The 10,508-nt window shown below is 55.1% G+C and overlaps 1 long non-coding RNA gene across 1 annotated transcript; it reads right to left on the bottom strand.

Moving 5' to 3' along the window:
- Window positions 1-5,634: 5,634 nt before the first annotated feature.
- On the bottom strand, window positions 5,635-7,699 carry LOC144948797 (uncharacterized). Its single transcript, XR_013640195.1, has 3 exons — window positions 7,572-7,699; window positions 6,349-6,458; window positions 5,635-5,661 (listed from the first exon to the last, which is right to left on the bottom strand). It is a non-coding gene; the product is annotated as an uncharacterized LOC144948797 (long non-coding RNA).
- Window positions 7,700-10,508: the final 2,809 nt, after the last annotated feature.

The following is a 10,508-nucleotide window of genomic DNA, read 5'->3' as shown; positions in this document are numbered from 1 at the left end:
AATCAAGTTGCACCCGGTCTGGCACAAGCGCCGTGGGGTGACCTCACCGCACACGTAGTTGCAGTTTAATTGCTGGGATACGTGATTTCGTTGATACAGACATCCGCACAAACTTTCCTCGACTACTTTGAGGATCTATCAACGTGTAATGACGACTTGACACATTTGTCTTGGGATGGTTTCTAAATTGCCGAGACACGTTCACTCGAAGAGACCCACACTGCAACAGCCCCGAGTCTCCCGCACATCTCCCTTTTATACGGTCCGAGGCCACGAAGGCTGACTCCCTTGTCATTACCTCCTGTGACCACTAGTCCACTCACACTGCAGGCTGACGCCCCTGTCATTACCTCCCGTGGCCACCAGTCCCTTCACACTGCAGGCTGACTCCCCTGTCATTACCTCCCGTGGCCACCAGTCCCTTCACACTGCAGGCTGACTCCCCTGTCATTACCTCCCGTGGCCACTAGTCCCTTCACACTGCAGGCTGACTCCCCTGTCATTACCTCCCGTGGCCACTAGTCCCTTCACACTGCAGGCTGACTCCCCTGTCATTACCTCCCGTGGCCACTAGTCCACTCACACTGCAGGCTGACTCCCCTGTCATTACCTCCCGTGGCCACCAGTCCACTCACACTGCAGGCTGACTCCCCTGTCATTACCTCCCGTGGCCACCAGTCCCTTCACACTGCAGGCTGACGCCCCTGTCATTACCTCCCGTGGCCACTAGTCCACTCACACTGCAGGCTGACTCCCCTGTCATTACCTCCCGTGGCCACCAGTCCCTTCACACTGCAGGCTGACTCCCCTGTCATTACCTCCCGTGGCCACTAGTCCACTTACACTGCAGGCTGACTCCCTTGTCATTACCTCCCGTGGCCACTATCCCATTCGCACTGCAGGCTGACTCCTCTGTCATTATCTCCCGTGGCCACTAGTCCACTCGCACTGCAGGCTGACTCCCCTGTCATTACAGATTTGTTAGGTTCATCTCAAAGTAGCAACGTAGAAAATTGCTTGAGCGCAGGCGTTGCGTGATTGTCCATAATGCAGGTTTTTTTTGGGTCGATAAACCTCCCACCACCCGAAAGAGCCAATTGGTTAGGTTTGTCACGTGGGCCGAACGTGACAATTCCTTACTAGTGCAGCACACCGGTTGTGTGTTGGAGAGCGAATCCACAACATGTACACTCTGAGCTACGTCATTTTGCCAGTAATTATAACGAGCATCATCAGGAGGACAGCCAGATTTGTGGAGAAATCCTTCCGTTTTGTTCCTTAAATAGAAGGGCATGTGTGATGACGTCACTTGTGAGCCCTTCACGTGCGAAAGGGGGGGAGGGGGGTTGTGGAAAGAAACTGAACTTCAGCGATGGGCAGGAAACATGTACGCTGACCGTCAGCGAATATGATGATTGTGGTCAGGCTGTCTGTCGCCCCGGCAGTATTAACCAGGACGGCCGTATCGAACCGCGAACCTCTGAGACAATCGACACAACAGGCTTTGGCTGGCCATTGATTTGTGGCTCGGGATGGATTTTTTTTTTATCATGTCTTGGACTCTCGATTCTCCATCAATTAAAACACGTCTATTAGATTATATTATTGACACGACTATAAACTCACACGATAGGGCATTTACATTTTTCGTTCGTTGTCTATCCGACCGCACCCTCTCCGATTAGCACGGTTGGCTACGTACGGCGCGAAAGAAGTTCAGCAGAGTTTAACGCGTCGGCTTTCGCGGTCAAAAAACGTCGTACTCAGATTGTAAATGTTGTGGCTTGGCTCTCCAACAGGCTAGTGACGAATTGGCACGTTCTGTTTTACGCGACAACCCTTACTAGTTGGCTGTGTCGGGTGGTGGCGGGTTTAACGACACATTAATATATTTACGCGATCTAACGTGACAGGTGTTAAGATGTTCAAATCACGATTTAAAGCTTTCGTGACTGCAGGGATTCATCTTCTTGGTTTTTTCGGTAAAGTCACGTAGAATGGAAAAAAATAAAATAATAAAAATAAAACAAAATAATTTATTTTGTTTTAATTTTATTACATTATTTTGTTGTATTTTTATTATTTTATTACTTCCATTCTACGTGACTTTACCGAAAGAACCAAGAAGATGTTCAAATCAGTTTCCAAGACGATGCATATATGATCAGAGCATGTTTTGCTTGCATGTTCGCCACTCAGCACTGTGTGCGGTTAACGCAGGCATGATTCATTGCAAAGAGCTACCTATTTGGTGTTTTAACATCTAAACACCTCCTGTTTCATTGCCACAAAGGATCTAACCTATTCTCATCTTTCATACTTTGACAAAAGAAAGGTCCTTTGGGACGTACGCACATAGCGGTGAACGGCAGCTGCTGTTGTTGCTGTTGTTGTTGATGTCTGTGTGTACCTGTCTGCCTGTCTACAAAGGCGGCCGGGCGTGGTGCTGGCCACCCAAGCACTCGTGTGCCGTGCCGGCCTTCATAGGTGCTCGCAAACAGCACTTGCCCCCAGCAGTCTGTTGCAGGCTATACGGGGGATCTTTGTCTTTGCCTGTCTACCTACGTGTCTGTCCGCTTAGATCCCCCCCCCCGCTCACCCCCCCCCCACACAGCCCCCCCGCCGCCCCGTATAGCGGCCCCCCGCTTTCACACCATTAAGTGTGCATCTGTGTGCAAACATTGCGAGCGCAGAGTCATATCGCGCGTAGGGGGTCTTGGGTGCAGGGGCTGGCTGGGTGGGTAGGGGGGGCAGATGGGGGGAGCGGGGGGGGGGGGCGGTGAGAGAGGGGGGAGGGGTGGGGGGGCTCCATGCGGAGAGTGAGAGACCGAGGGAGGGAGGGAGGGGAGATGGCCCGAAATGGGACAGCAGAGGCAGAGAACGAGACGGGGGGTCGGGGGGGGGGGTCATGATGGTGATGGTGGGGGTGGACGTGATGTTGGTGGAGGATGTGGTGATGGTGGAGGTGGGAGTGGTGATGATGGTGGAAGTAATGGTGGTGAGAATGATTGTGTGAGTGATGGTGGTGTGAAGTGATGGTCATTGTGAGAGTGATGGTAATGGTGGGAGTGACGTTGATGGTGGGGTGATGGTGGTGGTGGTGAAACTGTTTGTGGGAGTGATGGTGATGACGATGGTGGGATAAGTAAGAGTCATGGTAAGAGTAATGGTGGGAGTGATGGTGATGGTGGTGCGGGTGATGGTGGTGGTGAGGATGATGGTGGGAATGATGGTGATTGTGGAAGTGATGGTCATGGTGGTGGGAGTGATGGTGATCGTGGGCAGCGATGTTGGTTGGAGTGATGGTGGTGGTGGGAGGGATGGTGGTGGTGAGACTGATTGTGGGAGTGATGGTGATGATGGTGGCAGTGATAGTGATGATGGTGGCAGTGATAGTTATGGTAAGAGTGACAGTGGGAGTGATGGTGACGATGGTGATGGTGGGAGTGATGGTGATGGTGGTGGGGAGTGATGGTGGTGATGATGGTGGGGAGTGATGGTGATGATGGTGGAAGTGATGATGGTGATGATGGTGGGGGTGATGGTGGTGACGATGATGGTGGGGGGTGATGGTGATGGTAGGAGTGATGGTGGTGACGATGGTGATGGTGGGAAGTGATGTTGATGATGATGGTGGGGGTGATGGTGATGATGGTTGGAGTGATGGTGATGATGGTGAGAGTGATGATGGTGATGATGGTGGGGGTGATGGTGGTGATGATGGTGAGAGTGATGATGGTGATGATGGTGATGATGGTTGGAGTGATGGTGGTGATGATGGTGAGAGTGATGATGGTGGTGGGAGTGATGATGGTGATGATGGTTGGAGTGATGGTGATGATGGTGGGGAGTGATGGTGATGGTGATGATGCGTGCGTGTGATATTTTGATGGGGGGGCTATTGTGCACGCATCGACCCCCCCCTCCCACCCCCCCCCCCCCCCCCGCTAGGTTTTTGCTCACAATATGAATTTAAAATTAATGAACGGGGTCCATCGCTCCCTGGGTCGCTGCCGGAGACTAATGGAAGCGGACTGGTGGGGGCTGTGGGGGGCTGTGGGGGGGGGGGCGTGGGGGGGGGGGGGGGGGTTGGGGGGGGGCGGGGCCCCCCGCGAGTGGCCCACTCTCGCAGCGAAGAGCTCCACGTGTCGCCAAACACTCGCCGGCTCGTGCCCCATCTCGAGGTAGTTTTTTTTTTTATTAATATTTATTCATCGTGTGAATTCGCCGGGCTTCGGAGAGAAGCAGCGGGGGGGGGGGGGGGGTGCTGTGGGGGGGGGCAGGGGGGGGGCAGGGGGGGACAGGAGGGGGGTATTTTACAGTCAAGTGCGCGCATTTATTGCACAAAGTGAAGTCCACTTACTCCCCTGCTATGCTGAGACAGAGGAGGAGGAGGGGGGGGGGGCGGAGGAAGTGATGTGGTGGTTCAACATCATCATCAGCAGCATCATCAGCAGCATCGTCATCAGCAGCAGCATCATGAAGCATCGTGAAGCATCAGCCACATCAGCAGCATCATCAGCAGCAACATCATCAGCAGCAGCATCAGCATCGTTATCAGCAGCATCATGATGCATCGTGAAGCATCAGCCACATCAGCAACATCATCAGCAGCAGCATCAGCATCAGCATCGTCATCAGCAGCAGCATCATGAAGCATCAGCAGCATCAGCAGCATCAGCATCAGCAGAGAGATGATGGACAGGAGGAGTGGGGGTGAGTGAGGGATGAGGTTGAGTGATGGTGAGTGAGGGTAAATGCGTCTCCTTATCACTGACTCACTCTCTTTCACACTCACTCACACATTCAAGATCATGAACACTCACACACACACTCACTCACACTTATAATCATTCACTCACACTCGCTCACTCTCACTCACTCTCACTCACTCACACATTCAATATCATGAACACTCACACACACACTGACTCACACTTATAATCATTCACATTCACTCACACTCATTTGAAATCACTAATACTCCCAATCTCACACTCACTCACACACTAACACTTATAATCATTCACTCACACTTACATTCACTCACACTCGCTCACTCTCTTTCACACTCACTCACATTCACTCACACTCACTCAAACTCTCACAACACTCACCCACACTCACAACAAATACAAAGATCACCGTATAACCTAAACAGGCTGTTGGGGCAAGTGTTGTTTGCGAGCACCTATGAAGGTCGGCACGACACACGAGGGGGGTGGGTGGCCAACACCACGCCCGGCCGCCTTTGTCTCCCCAGTGCTCGTGTTTACACACAACACCAACATTCTAAACTCGCATTTTGACCGGCATGTGCCCTCTAACCCACGTGTTCCTCTCTCTGCCTGTCGGTGTAATCACCACCACCACCACCGTGGTCTATCCACTGCTGGATGAAGATCAATGTGATGATGATGTCTCCGAACCTGTGTGAGGTCTCGAATCCTCGTGGTCATGTAGCCCACGTGGTCATGTAGCCCACGTGGTCATGTAGCCCACGTGGTCATGTAGCCCACGTGGTCATGTAGCCCACGTGGTCATGTAGCCCACGTGGTCATGTAGCCCACGTGGTCATGTAGCCCACGTGGTCATGTAGCCCACGTGGTCATGTAGCCCACGTGTCCAACCACCGCGTGCCTTAAGCAGCTTCTGTTCGGCCTGATAGAAGGGGATGAACGGGCGCGATCAGGGCGAGAGACGAGATAATGGGTGGTTGGGTGAGTGAGTGGGTGAGTGGGTGGGTGAGTACGTGGGTGGGTGAGTGAGTGAGTGGGGTGAGTGGGTGGGTGAGTGGGTGGGTGGGTGGGTGAGTGAGTGAGTGGGTGGGTGAGTGAGTGAGTGAGTGGGTGGGTGGGTGGGTGAGTGAGTGGGTAGGTGGATGGGTGGTTTGAGTGAGTGGGTGGGTGGGTGGGTGGTTTGAGTTGTGGGTGGGTGAGTGGGTGAGTGAGTGGGCGAGTGGGTGGGTGGGGTGAGTAAGTGAGTGGGTGGATGAGTGAGTGAGTGGGTGGATGGGTGAGCGGGTGGGTGAATGGTGAGTGGTTGAGTGGGTGGGTGTGAGTGGGTGGGTGGGTGGGTGAGTGAGTGAGTGGGTGGGTGGTGGGTGAGTGAGTGGGTAGGTGGGTAGGTGGTTTGAGTGAGTGGGGTGGGTGGGTGGTTTGAGTTGTGGGTGGGTGAGTGGGTGAGTGAGTGGGCGAGTGGGTGGGTGGGTGAGTAAGTGAGTGGGTGGATGAGTGAGTGGGTGGATGGGTGAGCGGGTGGGTGAATGGGTGGGTGAATGGGTGAGTGGTTGAGTGGGTGGGTGAGTGGGTGGGTGGTACAGGAGGATGTGGAGCTGAGTGGACTTGCCAGAGACCGGTACCAGCAGTGTCAAGATCGGCAATTGGAGGCAGTCGCCCTCCAGCAAGAACGGAGGGCAGAGGAGCGACGCTCACAACATCGAGCGGAGCGCCGGGTGGCTAAAACACAGAAAGTTAGCACAGCAGGGGGCACAGGTGGTGCATCGGGCACTCATCTCAGTCAGTCAACAAATTGCACCTGGATTGTGTTCCGTGGCCTCCTGCCAGCGGGCCTTCAACACTTCACATGATGGCCTCAACGTGCACCTAGCCTGGCACAAGCGCCGGTGGTTCTTGCTGTTGTTCTCTTATCCACGTGTTACCCTCTCTCTCTCTGTGTCTCTGAGCTCGCATTGGCACGGTTGGTTATGTACGGTGCGAAAGAAGTTAAACATACATGCTACACTACACACTACTATGCACTGCACACTACACCACTATTCCAAGTAAAAAATAATTAATCTTGAGAACTGCTTCTTGTTTCTAGATTTGAAGCTTTCGTGACTGCAAGGATTCATATTCTGAGGTTTTTTCGGTAAAGTCACGTAGGTAAAAAATTTAAAATTTAAATTTATAAAAGTAAAATATGAAATAAAATAAAAGTCACGACGTTTCGGAGGCAACACAAGCTTCCGTCTTCAGGTGGAACCGTCACAGCACGATTGCTGTATCAAGTAAAGAGAAATTCCAAGAGACCCGACCTTGTATATATACTGGTTTACTTGATACAGCAATCGTGCTGTGACGGTTCCACCTGAAGACGGAAGCTTGTGTTGCCTCCGAAACGCCGTGATGTTAATTTTATTTTACTTTTATTCATTTTAATTAAAAAAATGTTACCTACGTGACTTTACCGAAAACCTTAGAATATGAACTGCTTCTTGTGTCCTTAGAATATGAACTGCTTCTTGTGTTCAGTGTTGTTATGCTTACGCACGCGCGAGAGACGTGTGTAAGTTATCGATTAATTTGTTTATTAATAATTTGCGCTTTTGAGAAGGTGGGAGAAAATTCAGCGGTGGGGGGGGGTAATTCTGATCTTAGTTCAATGCAATTAAGCACGTACCCCAGAGTCCCCGGGAGAGAGCGCCTCTGATTGGTCGACGGTTTGGCATCGTTAAGGTCATCCCCAGGGTGCAATTACTTCCCCCACCCCACCCTCCCCCCTCTACCTCCCCCCGCTACCCCACCGCATCACCTCCCTCCTCCGCCCTCTCCCCCCGTCTCTCTCACCTCCATCTCTCTCACCTCACCCGGGTCGCGCCGGCAATTGGAACTCTCCTCCACCACAGATGCCTCGCAGAGTCGTCATGGCGCTATGCAGAATATCCCCGTTGAAGTTGAACCCTCCACTCTCCCTCCCTCCCTTCTCCCCCTCTCACCCCCCCCCTCTCACCTCCTTCCAAGGCTTGCCCTCCACGCCTCTCCCATCACTCACCTCCAACCCATCTTCTCTCCCTCCCCCCATCACCTCCATCCACTATCACTGGCGTCAGCTCCCCTCCCCCCCATCACCTCCCCCCACCATCACCTCCCTCCCTCCCTCCATTCTCCCTCCATCTCTCCCCCATCACCTCCCTCCCCCATCATTTCCCCCCCCATCACCTCCCTCCCCCCCGCATCACCTCCCCCCACCCCATCAACTCCTTTCCCCCCCCATCACCTCCCCCCATGACCTCCCTCCCTCCCCCATCACCTCCCTCCCCCCCCCCACCTCCCCCCCATCACCTCCCTCCCCCCCGCATCACCTCCCCCCCCCCATCACCTCCCCCCCCCATCCCCTCCCCCCCCCCCATCACCTCCCTCCCCTTTCACCTCCCTCCCCCCATCCCTGACCTCACCTCCCCCCTCCATCGCTCACCTCCCCCTTCACTGACCTCACCTCGCTCCTCACCCCCCCACCCCTCCATCGCTCACCTCCCTCCCTGCCCCAATCACCTCCCCCCCCCCCCCATCACCTCCCTCCCCCCCATCACCTCCCTCCCCCCCCATCACCTCCCTCCCCCATCACCTCCCCCCCCATCACCTCCCTCCCCCATCACCTCCCCCCCCATCACCTCCCTCCCCCATCCCTGACCTCACCTCGCTACTCACCTCCCCTTCCCCTCCATCGCTCACCTCCCTCCCCGCCCCGCGCTACATCAACGCGGCCGTGAGCGCGATCCCTGCGAGCGTGGGAGCACGGGATGCGATTTCCGTAGATCCAATTAAAATGCGTCTCCCCCCCTCCCCCTATCCCCCCTCCTCCCTCCCTCCCTCCCCCTCCCTCCCCCCTCCCTCCCCCTCTCTCCTCTCGCTCTCAACGGCAAGGAAAACAGATTTCTATTTTACGATCCTAACGATTGCTCCCAGCATGCAGCCCGATCAACATCGCAGCACCCAGAGGCCTCGCGCGACCCTCCCCCCCTCCCCAAACCTCCTGCCCCCCTCCCCAAACCTCCTGCCCCCCTCCCCAAACCTCCTGCCCCCCTCCCCAAACCTCCTGCCCCCCTCCCCAAACCTCCAGCCCCCCCTCCCCAAACCTCCTGCCCCCCCTCCCCAAACATCCTGCCCCCCTCCCCAAACCTCCTGCCCCCCCTCCCCAAACCTCCTGCCCCCCTCCCCAAACCTCCTGCCCCCTCCCCAAACCTCCTGCCCCCCTCCCCAAACCTCCTGCCCCCCCTCCCCAAACCTCCTGCCCCCCTCCCCAAACCTCCTGCCCCCCTCCCCAAACCTCCTGCCCCCCTCCCCAAACCTCCTGCCCCCCTCCCCAAACCTCCTGCCCCCCTCCCCAAAACCTCCTGCCCCCCTCCCCAAACCTCCTGCCCTCCTCCCCCTCGCCCCCAAGTACACAAACATCGTCAGCCGTGTTCTATCCACTGCTAGATCAATCGCAAAGGGCCCCCTTCACCCGTCTCCCCGCGTTGTAAAATCACCGCGGGGCTTAGCTCGCTCGCTCCCTCCCTCCATCTAACCTCGTCCTCCTCCTCCTGCACGCGAGGCCGATTTCACCGCTCCGTCTCCTCGGTCATGGACCTCCTTTCCTATGCGAGGTGACGTGGCGAAGCGTTTTGCCGATCGCCGCGGTTCTAACCCCTCCCCCCCCCCCGGTCCGCCCCTGATTAATTCCGCCGCGCGGGTTAACCGGTTAATACACGCGGCGGTATTAACCGGTTAATACACGCGGCGCATTCCTGCGTGACGAAAGCCTTGCGCTAGCACACGAACAGCTGCCGCTGGGGGGTGCCCCTGGGCCAGATCACACAACGAGAACGATGGCTCCCGTGCCTCGTGCACTCATGATCGAGTGAGTGGGTGAGTGAGTGAGTGGGTGAGTGAGTGAGTGAGTGGGTGAGTGGGTGGGTGAGTGATTGAGTGGGTGGGTGAGTGGGTGAGTGAGTGGGGTGAGTGAGTGGGTGAGTGGGTGAGTGAGTGGGTGAGTGAGTGAGTAAGCGAGTGGGTGAGTGAGTTGAGTGAGTGAGCGGGTGAGCATACGGCTGGTTGAGTGAGTGAGTGAGTGGGTGAGTCAGTGAGCGAGTGATGTGGTTGGTGAGCGGATGAGTGGCACCCGAAACCGGTATTTGAAACATATCTGCCACTGTCTCCGTGACGGCAGCTGATGTTTTTGTTGATGTTAATTTTGTCTAAAACTCAACTCCAAAATGGAAGAATTCGAAGTTTATAAATCAATCTCCACGTGGCGACGAAGCCCAAATATGGAACTGCGATCTGATTATCGCCCCTCCCCCCCGCCTCCCCCCCCCCGCCCCTCCCCCCGCCTTCCCCCCCCTCCCCCCGCCTCCCCCCCCTCTTGCCCCGCCCCTCCGCCAGCACCACACTGTGAACAAGAAATTGCCTTGCAGCCTCAGCTTAAATTAAATATAAATTAAATATAAATTAAATTAATGTGTGAGTGCGCGTGTGTGTGTGTATATAATCAAATAACATTGCGTTCATAAATAAGGTTCAGGGCTTCAGGGGTTGGGGGTGTAAATGTGCCCCCCCCCCCACTCCCACCGTCTCCCGATTCAATTAATCTCCGGATTTTTGTTAATCGATTTTTCTTCCCCTGAAGTCGTGGTTAATGTAGCGGCCCTCTAGTGGCTGAGAGTGGTCACGTGAGTTGCGTTTCGTGTGATCACATCAACACCCACCCACTCACTCATCCACCCATCCACCCACTCACTCATC

Source organism: Lampetra fluviatilis, chromosome 51 (assembly GCF_964198595.1).
Source record: "Lampetra fluviatilis chromosome 51, kcLamFluv1.1, whole genome shotgun sequence".
In the NCBI taxonomy this organism is placed as follows: domain Eukaryota; kingdom Metazoa; phylum Chordata; class Hyperoartia; order Petromyzontiformes; family Petromyzontidae; genus Lampetra; species Lampetra fluviatilis.
This window is presented reverse-complemented; position numbering and strand designations above follow the sequence as displayed.